The sequence below is a fragment of the Salmo salar genome, chromosome ssa02 (assembly GCF_905237065.1).
Source record: "Salmo salar chromosome ssa02, Ssal_v3.1, whole genome shotgun sequence".
In the NCBI taxonomy this organism is placed as follows: domain Eukaryota; kingdom Metazoa; phylum Chordata; class Actinopteri; order Salmoniformes; family Salmonidae; genus Salmo; species Salmo salar.
The window spans coordinates 87,617,403-87,635,948 of NC_059443.1; the positions used below are offsets into that span (position 1 = coordinate 87,617,403).

The 18,546-nt window shown below is 41.1% G+C and overlaps 1 protein-coding gene across 1 annotated transcript in view; it reads right to left on the reverse strand.

Moving 5' to 3' along the window:
- The window catches only part of LOC106606985 (zinc finger protein 850-like), an 898,172-nt gene that overhangs the window by 233,344 nt on the left and 646,282 nt on the right, over nucleotides 1-18,546 (reverse strand). The gene's annotated exons all lie outside the window — the stretch shown is intronic.

Below are 18,546 nucleotides of genomic sequence, written 5' to 3' on the forward strand. Positions count from 1 at the left end.
GTATTTTAGTTCAAGTTCATCATATGACAAGCATGATGTTATGACTATGACTACTGTTCCCTGAAGGAGGGAAACTAGGTACAACATACTATTAAATCCACACGTTATGACTATAACCACTGTTCCCTGAAGAAGGGAAACTAGGTACAACATACTATTAAATCCACGCCTCGCTGGAAGCCCCGCCTTCCACAGGTGATGAGAGTGAGGCTTGGATTTATTCCTTCAATTTAATACCGCTCTTCACCGACCCAGGAAGGGGTGGGGCCAATCAGGTGTTGTACCTCGTTTCCCTCCTTCAGGTAATTACATTTTTTTGCATATGGGAAGGAACTGAACAAGAGCTGTCATATTTTATGGCACTACTCAATGACATTGACCCCAATCTCAAATTCACTATTGAATGTGACACTCAACGTGTTTATTACCTCGATATGTGGATTGAGAAATCAAATGGAACCCTGTTTACAACTCTGTATAGAAAAGAAATGGACAGAAATACTCTATTACAGGGGGGCAGCTTCCATCCTGAGCCATTAAAAAGAGAACTTCCAAGAAGCCAATTTTTCAGACTGCGCTGTATATGCCACTCCACAGAGGATTATCTAGCAAAAGCAGCGGAGATGCGCATTAGGTTTCTAAGAAGAGGCTATTCGCCACAATGTGTGGATGAAGCTCTTAATTTGGCATTGGGAAAAACACGAGATGAATTGTTACAAAAAAGACCCGCTAAAGCCAAAGAACACTCCGTAATGTTCACAACCACATATACTTTGAACTCGCGAAAAGTGGGAGGTGTGGTCAAGAAACACTGGCATATTTTATCATCTGCCCCAACTTTGCCGGCCGAATTTAAAAATCCACCACTTATTGTGTATAGGAGAGGTCGCAATTTACGCAATAAATTGGTTCATGCCAACTGCCAGCCACAAAAGAAAAATCAGCCAGGCTCTTCTACCAAATGGTAGCTATAAATGCAGAGGATGCGCACAGTGCAACAATATGATGAGGTGTGAATATTTCTGCCACCCACACACAGGAAAACGGTTCCAAATAAATGATATCATTACGTGTTCCGCCACCCATGTTATTTACATTATTAAAATGTCCATGTGGGCTCTGCTATGTCGGTAAGACCTCCCGCTCTCTCAAACAGAGAATTAGTGAACATAAAAGTTCAATCAGGCGAAACGACAGGGATTATCCAGTCGCAGTACATTTTAATGACCTAAAGCATGACATTTCTACCTTTAGATTTTGTGGCATAGAGAAAGTCAAGATATCAAACAGGGGAGGTGATATTAATAATACTCTGAGCAAAAGAGAATGTTTTTGGATTTTCACCCTCCAGACATTATTTCCTAAAGGACTTAATGATGAAATGCCTATGCATGTTATGTTGTGATTTTGAACATGAATTATGTGCCTATTTAAGATAATTCTGATGTTTTTCGTACGATGTACACAATGATTAATGAAAACTTGCTATGTCCTCATTGTGGTTTTATGGACGTGTTTAATGCGTCTTATTTATACACTTTTGTTGTGTTTGCGAAAGGCATATTGTTATGTTTGGTAGCACTTATTTATTTTTCCTTTGCCTCCAACCCCTTTCCATGTGTGGAACGGATGTGGGTGGGGCTAGGTCTACATAGGGGTGCTGATTTTTTTTTTAATTCACAAAAGCTCTGACGAAGGCCGTGAGGCCGTTACGTGAGCTTGTTAAATATCAGTGATACTATCGAGAGCAGTGTGCGGTTTCCTTTCTCCTACATCCTGTTTCAACTGTTGCCATGCACCTGCAAAAAGATTGCTCAGATGTGCGAGTGCCTTTTGAATTTTCTAACAGTAGTTATAGTCAAAGTTACGCTCCCTTTCAGTCAGTCAACTTCGGTACAACATACTATGGGGAAATACAATCATTCCCCATGCCAACCCAAATCCACGGATACTAAATGAAATGGCCCCTGGCAGACCACCCAGACCTGACACCGCAAGATGCGTCAGGTTTGTCAATTTATTAATTGTCTTTTGTTTGAAACACTCCTGTCAATGTTGAGTAAGGACGCACACCTGATTACGCATATAGAAGTAGGACTAGTCTACCTGTCCTGCACACAAATGTAGGTCTATAAATGTGCCCATTTGGGGATGTCTGATAGTATTTCTACCTGGTCGAGAATAATTTTTATTTCATTAAAACACGTGGGTGGTGTTTATATATGGAAAAATACACAGTAGAAATTTAACCAATCGATTGGTAGAAACAGAATTAGACTCTTGGTTGACCAAGATTTATTTTAGTTGGGGACAGCACTAGAACATGATTTTAGGGCTCCCGAGCAGTGCAGCGGTCTAAGGCACTGCATTTCAGTGCTTGAGGCGTCACTACAGACCCTGGTTCGAATCCTGACTGTATCCCAACCGGCCGTGATTGGGAGTCCCATAGGGAGGCGCACAATTGGCCAAGCGTCGTCCGATTTTGGCCGGTGTAGGCCATCATTGTAAATAATAATTTGTTTTTAACTGACTTAACTAGTTAAATAAAGGTTACATTTGAAAAATGTAATAAAACAGAGCATTCAGAAAGTTCAGACCCCTTCCCTTTTTCCACATTTTGTTAAGTTACAGCCTTATTCAAATGTTTAATGCCCATCCAAGAGACTGTCGACCAATCACGTTCACATTGTCATGCTGTGACACGCAGTTCTTAAAATACACGTTATAAACTAAGCTAATTGTCCCAAAAATCCCTTTTAAAAAGTCAGGGTACGAGTGAGAAACCGTCAAGGCACCAACTTTGAGAAGGTTCTAAAACAAAGGTTTCAAACCAATTCATGAATGTTATTGAATCGTATAAATGTTATTGAATCTAGGTATGCTTCACCCTTAATGTAATTGAATCTAGGTATGTTTCACCTTTAACCTCACTAGGGTAGGGGGCAGCATTAGGAATTTTGGATGAAAAGCGTGCCCAAAGTAAACTGCCTGCTACTCAGGCCCAGAAGCCTGAGTAGGATATGCATATAATTGGTAGATGTGGATAGAAAACACTCTACAGTTTCCAAAACTGTTAAAATAATGTCTGTGAGTATAACAGAACTGATATGGCAGGTGAAAACCTGAGGAAAATCCATCCAGGAAGTGCTATTATTTTGAAATGGCTGTTTTTCCATTGAAAGCCTATCCACCATACCAAGACTTATGACCCAGTTCACGATCCCTATGGCTTTCACAACATGTGGCCTGTCTTTAGGCATTGTTTCAGGCTTTTACTCTGAAAAATGAGGGAGAAACACCACTTTCAAATGGGAGGACAGTGGAAATGTTCAGACATGAGTCCTGCGCATGACCAGGAGCGTGCCTTTGTTTTTCCTTTTCTATTGATGAAGCTATTGTCCGGTTGAAATATGATCGATTATTTATGACAAAAACAACCTGCGGATTTACGTTTGACATGTTTCTACGAACTTTTATGGTACTTTTTTGATTTTTCGTCTGCCTGTTGTGACCGCGCTTTGTTCCAATGGATTACTGAACAAAATGCACCAACAAAACTGAGGTTTTTGGACATAGAGGGACATTATCGAACAAAACAAACATTTATTGTGTAACATGGAGTCTTGGGAGTGTAACCATATGAAGCTCATCAAAGGTAAGTGATACATTTTATCGCTATTTCTGAGTTTTGTTACTCCCCCACCTTGCTGGTTACTGTTTGTAATGATTTGTCTGCTGGGCGCTGTTCTCAGATAATCGCATGGTTTGCTTTCGCCGTAAAGTCTTTTTGAAATCTGACACCGTGGTTGGATTCACAAGAAGTTAATCTTAAAACCGATGTATAACACCTGTATGTTTCTGAATACATTTTTATTTATATAATATTTCTGTTTTTGAATTTGGCGCTCTGCAATTTCACTGGATGTTGGCCAGGTGGGACGGTAGCGTCCCACTCCCCCTAGAGCGGTTAATGTTACTGTATCTAGGTATGTTTCACCTTCAATGTAATGGCATGAAAAAATAAATGGCTGAATATTTTACAATGACTTACAGTTGAAGTGGGAAGTTTACATACACATTAGCCAAATACATTTAAACTCAGTTATTCACAATTCCTGACATTTAATCCGAGTAGAAATTCCCTGTCTTAGGTCAGGTAGGATCACCACTTTATTTTAAGAATGTGAAATGTCAGAATAATAGTAGAGAGAATTATTTATTTCAGCTTTTAGTTCTTTCATCACATTCACGGTGGGTTAGAAGTTTACATACACTCAATTAGCATTTGGTAGTATTGCCTTTAAATTGTTTAACTTGGGTCAAACGTTATGGGTAGCCTCCCACAATAAGTTGGGTGAATTTTGGCCCATTCCTCCTGACAGAGGTAGTGTAACTGAGTCAGGTTTGTAGGCCTCCTTGCTCGCACACGCTTTTTCAGATCTGCCCACAAAGGTTCTATAGGATTGAGGTCAGGGCTTTGTGATGGCCACTCCAATACCTTGACATTGTTGTCCTTAAGCCATTTTGCCACAACTTTGGAAGTATGCTTGGGGTCACTGTCCATATGGAAGACTCACTTGCAACCAAGCTTTAACTTGTTATGGGTAGGGGGCAGTATTTTCACGTCCGGATAAAAAAACGTACCCGATTTAATCTGATTATTACTCCTGCCCAGAAACTAGAATATGCATATAATTATTAGCTTTGGATAGAAAACACTCCAAAGTTTCTAAAACGGTTTGAATGGTGTCTGTGAGTATAACAGAACTCATTTGGCAGGCCAAAACCTGAGAAGATTCCAAACAGGAAGCGCCCTCTCTGACTATTTCTTGGCCTTCTTGATCATCTCTATCCAAAACAGGGGATCTCTGGCATAACGTGACATTTTCTAACGCTCCCATAGGCTCTCAGAAGGCGCCAGAACTTTGAATGATGACTTTGCAGGCCATGGCTGAAAAACAGTAGCGCATTTGGATAGCGGTCGATCAGAGAACAATGAGACTGGGGGCGCGTACACGAGCCGACACCATGTTTTTATTTTTTCGTCTTTGAACGAAAACAGGGTTTCCCGGTCGGAATATTATCGCTTTTTTGCGAGAAAAATCGCATAAAAATTGATTTTAAACAGCGTTTGACATGCTTCGAAGTACGGTAATGGAATATTTTGAATTTTTTTGGCACGAAACGCGCCGGGCGCGTCACCCTTCTTTACCCTTCGGATAGCGTCTTGAACGCACGAACAAAACGCCGCTATTTGGATATAACTATGGATTATTTGGAACCAAACCAACATTTGTTATTGAAGTAGAAGTCCTGGGAGTGCATTCTGACGAAGACAGCAAAGGTAATAACATTTTTCTTATAGTAAATCTGAGTTTGGTTAGTACCAAACTTGGTGGGTGTCAAAATAGCTAGCCATGATGGCCGGGCTATCTACTCAGAATATTGCAAAATGTGCTTTCACCGAAAAGCTATTTTAAAATCGGACACCGCGATTGCATACAGGAGTTCTGTATCTATAATTCTTAAAATAATTTTTGTTTTTTGTGAACGTTTATCGTGAGTAATAAAGTAAATTCACCGGAAGTGTTTGGTGGGAATGCTAGTTTTGAACGTCACATGCTAATGTAAAAAGCTGGTTTTTGATATAAATATGAACTTGATTGAACAAAACATGCATGTATTGTATAACATAATGTCCTAGGAGTGTCATCTGATGAAGATCATCAAAGGTTAGTGCTGCATTTAGCTGTGGTTTTGGTTTTTGTGACATTATATGCTAGCTTGAAAAATGGGTGTCTGATTATTTCTGGCTGGGTACTCTGCTGACAATCTAATGTTTTGCTTTCGTTGTAAAGACTTTTTGAAATCGGACAGTGTGGTTAGATAAAGGAGAGTCTTGTCTTTAAAATGCTGTAAAATAGTCATATGTTTGAAAAATGGAAGTTTGGGGATTTTCGAGGACTTTGTATTTCGCGCCATGCCCATCATTGGATATTGGAGCAGGTGTTCCGCTAGCGGAACGTCTAGATGTAAGATTAACTTCCTGACGGATGTCTTGAGATGTAGCTTCAATATATCAACATACTTTTCCTTCCTCATGATGCCATCTATTTTGTAAAGTGCACCAGTCCCTAATGCAGCAAAGCACCACCACAACATGATGCTGCCACCCCCGTGCTTCACGGTTGGGATGGTGTTCTTCGGCTTGCAAGCTTCCCCCTTTTTCCTCCAAACATAACAATGGTCATTATAGCCAAACAGTTCTATTTTTGTTTAATCAGACCAGATGACATTTTTCCAAAAAGTACGATCTTTGTCCCCATGTGCAGTTGCAAACTGTAGTCTGCCTTTTTTATGGCAGTTTTGGAGCAGTGGCTTCTTCCTTGCTGAATGGCCTTTCAGATATGTCGATATAGGACTCGTTTTACTGTGGATCTATATCCACAGTAAAAGGCCTATACTTTTCTACCTGTTTCCTCCAGCATCTTCACAAGGTCCTTTGCTGTTGTTCTGGGATTGATTTGCTCTTTTTGCACCAAAGTACGTTCATCTCTCGGAGACAGAATGCGTCTTTTTCCTGAGCGGTATGATGGCTGCGTGGTCCCATGGTGTTTATACTTGTGTACTATTGTTTGTACAGATGAACGTGGTACCTTCAGGCATTTGGAAATTGCTCCCAGGGATGAACCAGACTGAGGTCTTGGCTGATTTATTTTGATATTCCCATGATGTCAAGCAAAGAGGCACCGAGTTTGAAGGTAGGCCTTGAAACACATCCACAGGTACACCTCCAATTGACTCAAATGATGTCAATTAGACTATCAGAAGCTTCTAAAGCCGTGGCATAATTTTCTGGAATTCTCCGAGCTGTTTAAAGGCACAGTCAACTTAGTGTATGTAAACTTCAAACCCACTGGAATTGTGATACAGTGAATTATAAGTGAAACAATCTGTCTGTAAACAACTGTTGGAAAAATTACTTGTGTCATGCACAAAGTAGATGTCCTAACCGACTTGCCAAAACTATAGTTTGTTAACAAGAAATTTGTGGAGTGGTTGAAAAATGAGTTTTAATGACTCCAACACAAGTGTATGTAAACTTCCGACTTCAACTCTATCAACAGCTGTAACAATTTAACCCCCACAGCAAACCTTAACTGGCAATTATAGAATATACTATACAGCCTCGAAATCAGGTTAAAACTATCATTTTGACCTCATGGATGGCCAGTCCTTGTATTTATAGTGTAGTCAATTCAGGGGGTAGCCCTGAGCAGGACTCAAACCTGGGTCCAGCGACTGTCAAGCCAACACCTTATAACTGTTACGCCAAGATGTCTGAACTTCTTGACGAGGTCGCTAGGTTTTGGGTTAAGGTTCCAACAATAGCTTTCTCTATTTATTTGAGAGTGGTTACATTTCTCCTTCCCCCATCCCTCAGCTGTTTACCAAACCAAGTCTCTGAGCAGCCATTTTGTTTCTGTTTAAATCCTAGGTTGTCCCTTTAAACAAGCCACACAACAATCAATCTGCAGTTGAAACAATAACAAAGCAGTAATTCATTCCACCACTGTTTTGGTAATAAGATGATGATGGGGCTGGAGAAATGTAACTACTCTCAAATTCACAGACAGACCTATGGATGCAAGGACTGACCATCCATGATATCAACATTATAGTTTTAACCATGTTGAGGCTATACAGTGTTGATTTACATTGTTTATAAACATTGGAGTAAAAAAAGCTTACTTGGGGTTGTGATGGGGTACAACAGATGAACTAAGCTCATGAGGCATGTGTTACATTCTTCAAGAATAAATGGCTATAATTTCATAATTTAAAGTCCAAATATGGATGTAGCAATTGCAGATTTCCCCTTTAACACCACACATCAGTTCAACAACTGCAGAGTTTGTGCCTCTGTATTTAAGACAGTACTTACTAGTGTTAATCAGGGCCCGGATTCGCAAAACCATCTTATGGTTAAGTTCATCGTTAGAACCATTGGATGCCTTAAGATGCGTTTGGGAAACCGGGCCCTGATATCCAGTTTCCTCCTCTTCTTCCACCTCCTTTCAATGTGACAGTCATCTCTCCCTCCTCCTCTTTCACTCCATAAACTGCATCCTCCTCTTCTTTTACTGTAACATCCTCCTCCTCTTTCACTCTGAATGCGTCTTTCTCCTCTTTCACTGAAACGTTTCTGTTCTTTCACTGTAACAGCCTCACCCTCTACTTGTTTGTGTATTGTAACATCCTTCTCTTCCTCGAGACCTTCTTTCTCCGTCCAGCAGACCTCCTCTTCTTTATCAGGAGGAGAGTAGCTTAGTGAACTCATGGTCGGAGATGTTAGCTAGCTAGCTAGCTAGCTAGCATTTGCGACTAGCCTAGTTCTAAGCTAACTTAGCAAACCAGCTAGCTGACAAACAACGTAAATATATAATTAAATGGGCCAACATGTACATACAACAGAAGTGTGTTTAATACACAGCGACTAATATACACCAAACCAGTGTAAAGAGCGTGAATGTTGTAGCTATGTTTGCTAGAAAGCTACCGAGGTGTCTAACTAGCTGTTGTTGTTGGAGCGTCCCATCCACTAGATTATACGTCACACTGGCAGCATCGCCTGAACCTAAAAGACGCACATCGCCATCTGCTGACTGGAGTGGGCAACGCAGTTGAGGAACCAAACGTTTATTTTTCATTTTGTTGGGTTTTATTTCACTTATTAGATGTGATTCATTACCATTCACAGTAGATGTAGGCCTAAGTATGAACGGACTGTAATGCACTAATACGTTTATATTGTATTAACATAGATTGAGCAACATATAATAGACATGACTAACTGGAGGGTTGCTGGCTAGTAGGAGTGTAGGCTGAGTAGACTCGTGACACACACACACACACACACACACACAATGCCTGGTTGTGGGGCCGCTCAAGGACAGGTGTATGTGAGGAACTGATAGAGGGGAGAATGGCTGTGGCACAAGAACAGGCACTGTCCTTCGGTGTCTGACTCTCGGGTACACACATGAAGATAAGCTAGAAGACAACTATGCTTGGCAACAAAGAGGCTGGGACCAGCCTGCACGCCAACGATAGGATGAGTAAGTTTAAACCACGCTCATCCTCCCTCTGACAGGCCAGCAGTGAGCGGGAACTATCTCTGTCAGAGTATTTAATGAAGAACTTATGTCATTTTCAGTTCTCTGTTTGCCCTGCGAGGTGTTACAGTGAACCCGTATATATGAAAATTGCATTTACCATTTATTCTGCTTGACTAATTCTATTAAAAAACAGCTGAAAATATATTCAGTAGCCTAGTGTTAAATTTTGTTCTGATACCAGAATTGAATTGACGCAGCCTTAATTTATTTCATAAAAGTTTAATACTATATTAAGTCATTCAAAGAGAAGCATGTGTTGATTGATTTGTGTTTAATGAGTGAGAATTTAAAACAAACTTTACACCCACTACATATTTGCATTGAACCATACTTCTGACATGGATCATTTTGACCCCAGAGGCATATCTTTTATCATAGCCAAAATGTGGTTTATTCATTTCTTCCAATTTTTCATGACTTTGTCAATCAACTTGTTCTTAATAAATCTAAATCATGGTTTAGTGTTTCTGTATCAATATGGACTTTGAACAAATTCAAATCCTTTGGAGTCATTTTGACTCCAGCCAAAAGCACCTTCGATAAATAGGACGTTTATTTCAAATCAAAATCAAATCACATTTTATTGGTCACATACACATGTTTAGCAGATATTATTGTGGGTGTAGTGAAATGATTGTGTTTCTAGCTCCGACAGTGCAGTAATATCTAACAAGTAATATCTAACAATTTCACAACCCAATACACACAAATCTAAGTATTTGAATCTAGATTTCTCTGTAGACATGATCCATCCCACCAGAGGGTGGAGGGGCACCTGTATCCGTGGTTTTGACCAGATAGACACCTGCAGACACACAGTATAGCGCCTCCCATGAACTCTCCTAAGATTGGACTTTTCTATGCCACGTATCACATGACTGTGTACAAAACTGCCAATGGTAGAAAACTCTGCCAGCGGTATAAAATTCTGCCAGTGGTATACAGTGCATTCATTAAGTATTCATACCCCTTCACTTTTCCACATTTTGTTACGTTACAGCCTTATTCTAAAATTGAATAATTATTCCCCCTCATCAATCTACACACAATACCCCATAATGACATCACAATACCCCATAATGACAAACTTTTTTTTCCTTTCATTTTTGCAAATGCATGTACTTAAAACCTGTTGAGGACAGACATTCCGCTAGCGGAACCCCTAGCCAACAGCCAATTGAATTGCAGGGCACGAAATACAAAACAACAAAAATACCACAATTCAATTTACTTAAACAATCAACATTTTTACACCATTTTAAAGATAAACTTGTCGTTAATCCAACCACATTGTCCGATTTCAAAAAGGCTTTACAGCGAAAGCAAAACATTAGATTATGTTAGGAGAGTACATAGACAAAAATACTCACACAGCCATTTTCCAAGCAAGGATATATGTCACAGAAACCCCAAAAACACAGCTGAATGAAGCACTAACCTTTGACGATCTTCATCAGATGACACTCCTAGGACATTATGTTACACAATACATGTATGTTTTGTTAAATAAAGTTCATATTTATATCCAAAAACAGCATTTTACATTAGCGTGTGATGTTCAGAAAATGTATTTCCCACCAAAAACTTCTGGTGAATTTACTAAATTACTCACGATAAAACGTTCACAAAAAACATAACAATTATTTTAAGAATTATAGATACAGAACTCCTCTATGCACTCGATATGTCCGATTTTAAAATAGCTCTTCGGTGAAAGCACATTTTGCAATATTCTAAGTAGATAGCCCGGCATCACAGGGCTAGCTATTTAGACACCCACCAAGTTTAGCCCTCACCAAAGTCAGATTTACTATAAGAAAAATGTTATTACCTTTGCTGTTCTTCATCAGAATGCACTCCCAGGACTTCTACTTCAATAACAAATGTTGGTTTGGTTCAAAATAATCCATAGTTATATCCAAATAGCGGCGTTTTGTTTGTGCGTTCAAGACACTATCCGAAGTGTAAAGAAGGGTGACGCGCACGACGCGTTTCGTGACAAAAAAATTCTAAATATTCCATTACCGTACTTCGAAGCATGTCAACCGCTGTTTAAAATCAATTTTTATGCAATTTTTCTCGTAAAAAAGCGATAATATTCCAACCGGGAAAGCGTGTTTACGTTCAAAGAGAGAGAAAAAAACATGGGATCCCCTCGTGCACGAGCCTCAGTCTGATGGTCCTCTGATAGACCACTTACCCAAGGCGCTGAAGTTTTTCAGCCAGCGGCTGGAATTACATCATTCAGCTTTTTCCCGGGTTCTGAGAGCCTATGGGAGCAGTAGGAAGTGTCACGTTACAGCAAAGATCCAAAATGTTCAATAAACAGAGCCAAGAAGCCCAAGGAATGGTCAGAGAGGGTACTTCCTGTACAGAATCTTCTCAGGTTTTTGCCTGCCATATGAGTTCTGTTATTCTCACAGACACCATTCAAACAGTTTTAGAAACTTTAGGGTGTTTTCTATCCAAAGCTAATAATTATATGCATATTCTAGTTTCTGGGCAGTAGTAATAACCAGATTAAATCGGGTACGCCAGAACGATGAAGGCGCCAGAACGATGAAATGTGGCTTTGCAGGCCATGGCTGAAAAACATTAGCGCATTTAGTAAGTGGTCGATCTGAGGACAATGAGACTGGAGGCGCGAGCACGAGCCGACACCATGTTTACTTTCTCTCTCTTTGAACGAAAACAACGACTCCCAGTCGGAATATTATCGCTTTTTTACGAGAAAAATAGCATAAAAATTGATTTTAAACAGCGTTTGACATGCTTCGAAGTACGGTAATGGAATATTTTGAATTTTTTTGTCACGAAACGCATCGGGCGCGTCACCCTTCTTTACCCTTCGGATAGTGTCTTGAACGCACGAACAAAACGGCGCTATTTGGATATAACTATGGATTATTTTGAACCAAACCAACATTTGTTATTGAAGTAGAAGTCCTGGGAATGCATTCTGACGAAGAACAGCAAAGGTAATCAAACTTTTCTAATAGTAAATCGGAGTTTGGTGAGTACCACACTTGGTGGGAGTCAAAATAGCTAGCCTGTGATGGCCGGGCTATCTACTCAGAATATTGCAAAATGTGCTTTCACCGAAAAGCTATTTTAAAATCGGACATAGCCAGTGCATAAAGGAGTTCTGTGTCTATTGTCCTGAGTCTGCACAACTCTGCCAGGACCTAGGATCAAGGGAGATACTAAAGTGTTTTAGTACTATATCTCTGACACAATGATGAAAATAATCATGGCCTCCAAACCCTCAAGCTGCATACTGGACCCTATTCCAACTAAACTACTGAAAGAGCTGCTTCCTGTGTTTGGCCCTCGTATGTTGAACATAATAAACAGCTCTCTATCCACCGGATGTGTACCAAGCTCACTAAAAGTGGCAGTAATAAAGCCTCTCTTGAAAAAGCCGAATCTTGACCCAGAAATTATAAAAAAATAATCGGCCTATGTCGAATCTTCCATTCCTCTCAAAAAAATTTGAAAAACCTGTTGCACAGCAACTCACTGCCTTCCTGAAGACAAACAATGTATACGAAACGTTTCAGTCTGGTTTTAGACCCCATCATTGCACTGAGACTGCACTTGTGAAGGTGGTAAATTACCTTTTAATGACGTCAGACCGAGGCTCTGCATCTGTCCTCGTGCTCCTAGATCTTAGTGCCGCTTTTGATACCATCGATCACCACATTCTTTTGGAGAGATTGGAAACCCAAATTGGTCTACATGGACAAGTTCTGGCCTGGTTTAGATCTTATCTGTCGGAAAGATATCAAGTTTGTCTCTGTGAATGGTTTGTCCTCTGACAAATCAATTGTACATTTCGGTGTACCTCAAGGTTCCGTTTTAGGACCACTATTGTTTTCACTATATATTTTACCTCTTGGGGATGTCATTCGAAAACATAATATTAAATTTCACTGCTATGCGGACGACACACAGCTGTACATTTCAATGAAACATGGTGAAGCCCCAAAATTGCCCTCGCTAGAAGCCTGTGTTTCAGACATAAAGAAGTGGATGGCTGCAAACTTTCTACTTTTAAACTCGGACAAAACAGAGATGCTTGTTCTAGGTACCAAGAAACAAAGAGATCTTCTGTTGAATCTGACAATCTGGATGGTTGTACAGTCGTCTCAAATAAAACTGTGAAGGACCTCGGCGTTACTCTGGACCCTGATCTCTCTTTTGAAGAACATATCAAGACTGTTTCAAGGACAGCTTTTTTCCCCATCTACGTAACATTGCAAAAATCAGAAACTTTCTGTCCAAAAATGCAGAAAAATTAATCCATGCTTTTGTTACTTCTAGGCTGGACTACTGCAATGCTCTACTTTCCGGCTACCCGGATAAAGCACTAAACAAACTTCAGTTCGTGCTAAATACGGCTGCTAGAATCCTGACTAGAACCAAAAAATTTGATCATATTACTCCAGTGCTAGCCTCCCTACACTGGCTTCCTGTTAAGGCAAGGGCTGATTTCAAGGTTTTACTGCTAACCTACAAAGCATTAAATGGGCTTGCTCCTACCTATCTTTCCGATTTGGTCCTGCCGTACATACCTACACGTACGCTACGGTCACAAGACGCAGGCCTCCTAATTGTCCCTAGAATTTCTAAGCAAACGGCTGGAGGTAGGGCTTTCTCCTATAGAGCTCCATTTTTATGGAATGGTCTGCCTACCCATGTGAGAGACGCAGACTCAGTCTCAACCTTTAAGTCTTTACTGAAGACTTATCTCTTCAGTAGGTCCTATGATTAAGTATAGTCTGGCCCAGGAGTGTGAAGGTGAACGGAAAGGCTGGAGCAACGAAACGCCCTTGCTGTCTCTGCCTTGCCGGTTCCCCTCTCTCCACTGGGATTCTCTGCCTCTAACCCTATTACAGGGGTTGAGTCACTGGCTTACTGGTGTTCTTCCATGCCGTCCATGGGAGGGGTGCGTCACTTGAGTGGGTTGAGTCACTGACGTGGTCTTCCTGTCTGGGTTGGCCCCCCCCCCCCTTGGGTTGTGCCGTGGCGGAGATCTTTGTGGGCTATACTCGGCCTTGTCTTAGGACGGTAAGTCGGTGGTTGGAGACATCCCTCTAGTGGTGTGGGGGCTGTGCTTTGGCAAAGTGGGTGGGGTTATATCCTGCCTGTTTGGCCCTGTCCGGGGGTATCATCGGATGGGGCCACAGTGTCTTCTGATCCCTCCTGTCTCAGCCTCCAGTATTTATGCTGCAGTAGTTTGTGTGTCGGGGGGCTAGGGTCAGTCTGTTACATCTGGAGTATTTCTCTTGTCTAATCGGGTGTCCTGTGTGAATTTAAATATGCTCTCTCTAATTCTCTCTTTCATTCTTTCTCTCGGAGGACCTGAGCCCTAGGACCATGCCTCAGGACTACCTGGCATGATGACTCCTTGCTGTCCCCAGTCCACCTGGCCGTGCTGCAGCTCCAATTTCAACTGTTCTGCCTGCGGCTATGGAACCCTGACCTGTTCACCGGACGTGCTTGTTGCACCCTCGACAACTACTATGATTATTATTATTTGACCATGCTGGTCATTTATGAACATTTTAACATCTTGACCATGTTCTGTTATAATATCCACCCGGCACAGCCAGAAGAGGACTGGCCACCCCTCATAGCCTGGTTCCTCTCTAGGTTTCTTCCTAGGTTTTTGGCCTTTCTAGGGAGTTTTTCCTAGGGAGTTTTTCCTAGCCACCGTGCTTCTTTCACATGCATTGCTCGCTGTTTGGAGTTTTAGGCTGGGTTTCTGTACAGCACTTTGAGATATCAGCTGATGTACGAAGGGCTATATAAATACATTTGATTTGAAATTTGATCTATAATTCTTAATAACTGTTATGTTTTTTGTGAACGTTTATGCTGAGTAATTTAGTAAATTCACCGGAAGTGTTCGGTGGGAATGCTAGTCACATGCTAGTCACATGCTAATATAAAAAGCTGGTTTTTGATAAAAATATGAACTTGATTGAACAAAACATGCACGTATTGTATAACAATGTCCTAGGATTGCCATCTGATGAAGATCATCAAAGGTTAGTGCTGCATTTAGCTGTGGTTTGGGTTTATGTGACATTATATGCTAGCTTGAAAAATGGGTGTCTGATTATTTCTGGCTGGGAACTCTGCTGACATAATCTAATGTTTTGTTTTCGTTGTAAAGCCTTTTTGAAATCGGACAGTGTGGTTAGATTAACGAGGTCTTGTCTTTAAAATGGTGTAAAATAGTCATATGTTTGAGAAATTGAAGTAATAGCATTTCTAAGGTATTTGAATAACGCGCCACGGGATTCAACTGGCTGTTGAGTAGGTGGGACGCAAGCGTCCCACTGGCCCAGAGAGGTTAACTAGGGAAAATGTGTCACTTCTCTTGCAAACAGAGTCGGGGTATATGCAGCAGTTGGGCCGCCTGGCTCGTTGCGAACTGTGAAGACTATTTCTCCTAACAAAGACAGCCGACTTCGCCAAGCGGGGGATGATTTAACAAAAGCCCATTTGCGAAAAAAAAAGCACAATCGTTGCTAACCATAAACATCAATGCCTTTCTGAAAATCAATACACAGAAGTATATATTTTTAAACCTGCATATTTAGCTAAAAGAAATCCAGTTTAGCAGGCAATATTAACCAGGTGAAATTGAGTCAGTTCTCTTGCGTTCCTTGCACGCAGAATCAGGGTATATGCAACAGTTTGGGCCGCCTGGTTCGTTGCGAACTAATTTGCCAGAATTTTACGTAACTATGAAATAACATTGTACGTTGTGCGATGTAACAGGAATATTTAGACTTATGGATGCCACCCGTTATATAAAATACGGAACGGTTCCGTATTTCACTGAAAGAATAAACGTGATAGTTTCCGGATTCGACCATATTAATGACCTAAGGCTCGTATTTCTGTGTTATTATGTTATAATTAAGTCTATGATTTGATAGAGCAGTCTGACTGAGCGATGGTAGGCAGCAGCAGGCTCGTAAGCATTCATTCAAACAGCACTTTACTGCATTTTGCCAGCAGCTCTTCGCAATGCATTGCGCTGTTTATGACTTCAAGCCTGTCAACTCCCAAGATGAGGCTGGTGTAACCGATGTGAAATGGCTAGCTAGTTAGCGGGTGCGCACTAATAGCGTTTCAAACGTCACTCGCTCTGAGACTTGGAGTAGTTGTTTCCCTTGCTCTACATGGGTAACGCTGCTTCGAGGGTGGCTGTTGTCGGTGTGTTCCTGGTTTGAGCCCAGGTAGGAGCGAGGAGAGGGACGGAAGCTATACTGTTACACTGGCAATACTAAAGTGCCTATAAGAACATCCAATATACCTTTGACTATGAAAAACAAATCGTATTGAGAGAAATAGTCCTATAATTCCTATAATAACTACAACCTAAAACTTCTTACCTGGGAATATTGAAGACTCATGTTAAAAGGAACCACCAGCTTTCATATGTTCTCATGTTCTGAGCAAGGAACTTAAACATTAGCTTTCTTACATGGCACATAATGCACTTTTACTTTCTTCTCCAGCACTTTGTTTTTGCATTATTTAAACCAAATTGAACATGTTTCATTATTTATTTGAGGCTAAATTGATTTTATTGATGTATTATATTAAGTTAAAATAAGTGTTCATTCAGTATTTTTGTAATTGTCATTATTACAAATAAATAAAATTGGCCGATTAATCGGCACCGGATTTTTTTGGTCCTCCAATAATCGGTATCGAAAAATCATAATCGTTCGACCTCTAGTAACAACATCTCCACCCCGTTGATCCTCAACACCGGGTCCCCACAAGGGTACGTTCTCAGCCCTCTCCTGTACTCCCTGTTCACCCACGACTGCGTGGCCATGCACGCCTCCAACTCAATCATCACATTTGCAGACGACACTACAGTGTTAGGCTTGATTACCAACAACGACGAGACGGCCTACAGGGAGGAGGTGAGGGCCCTCGGAGTGTGGTGTCAGGAAAATAACCTCACACTCAATGTCAACAAAACTAAGGAGATGATCGTGGACTTCAGGAAACAGCAGATGGAGCAGCCCCCTATCTACATTGACAGGACAGTAGTGGAGAGGGTGGAGAGTGAAGTTCCTCGGCATACATATCACGGACAAACTGAAATGGTCCACCCACACAGACAGCGTGGTGAAGAAGGCGCAGCAGCGCCTCTTCAACCTCAGGAGGCTGAAGAAATTTGGCTTGTCACCAAAAACACACAAACTTTTACAGATGCACAATCGAGAGCATCCTGTCGGGCTGTATCACCGCCTGGTACGGCAGCTGCTCCGCCCATAACCGGAAGGCTCTCCAGAGGGTAGTGAGGTCTGCACAATGTATCAGTGGGTGCAAACTACCTGCCCTCCAGGACACCTACACCACCCGATGTCACAGGAAGGCCAAAAAGATCATCAAGGACAATAACCACCCGAGCCACTGCCTGTTCACCCTGCCATCTTCCAGAAGGCGAGGTCAGTACAGGTGCATCAAAGCTGGGACCGAGAGACTGAAAAACAGCTTCTATCTCAAGGCCATCAGACTGTTAAACAGCCATCACTAACATTGAGTGGCCGCTGCCAACATACTGACTCAACTCCAGCCACTTTAATAATGGAAAAATGGATGTAATCAATTTATCACTAGCCACTTTATATTATATAATGTTTACTTACCCTACATTACTCATCTCATATGTATATACTGTACTCTATACCATCTACTGCATCTTGCCTATGCCGCTCGGCCATCAGTCACATATATATTTTTATGTACATATTCCTATTCATTCCTTTACACTTGTGTGTATAAGGTAGTTGTTGTAAAATTGTTAGGTTAAATTACTTGTTAGATATTACTGCATGGTCAGAACTAGAAGCACAAGCATTTCGCTACACTTGCATTAACACCTGCTAACCACAAATACATTTGATTTGATTTTTGACTTAACAGTCATCATCCCAGGGCCCTCCGTTGAAGAGGTATTGACGAGCCAACTCAAAATATCCTAAGTTAAAAACAAATTGAAGGTGGTACTTACTGGTATTACTCAGATCTCCTTTCTCCTCCTCTTCATCTTTCAATGTGACAGTAATCTCCCATTCCTTCTTCACTCCAAAAACTGCTTCCTCTTCTTTAACTGAAACGTCTTTATCTTCTTCTTTCACTGTAACAGCCTCACCCTCTACTTCTTGTTTTACTGTAACATCTTCCTCTTCCTTCTCCTCTTTAACGACAATGTTCAGCCCCAGAGCTTCTTTCTCCGTCCAGTAGACCTCCTCTTCTTTAACAGGAGGGGAGTAGTTTAGGGAGCTCATGTTCGGGGATGTTAGCTAGCTAGCTATCATTAGCGACT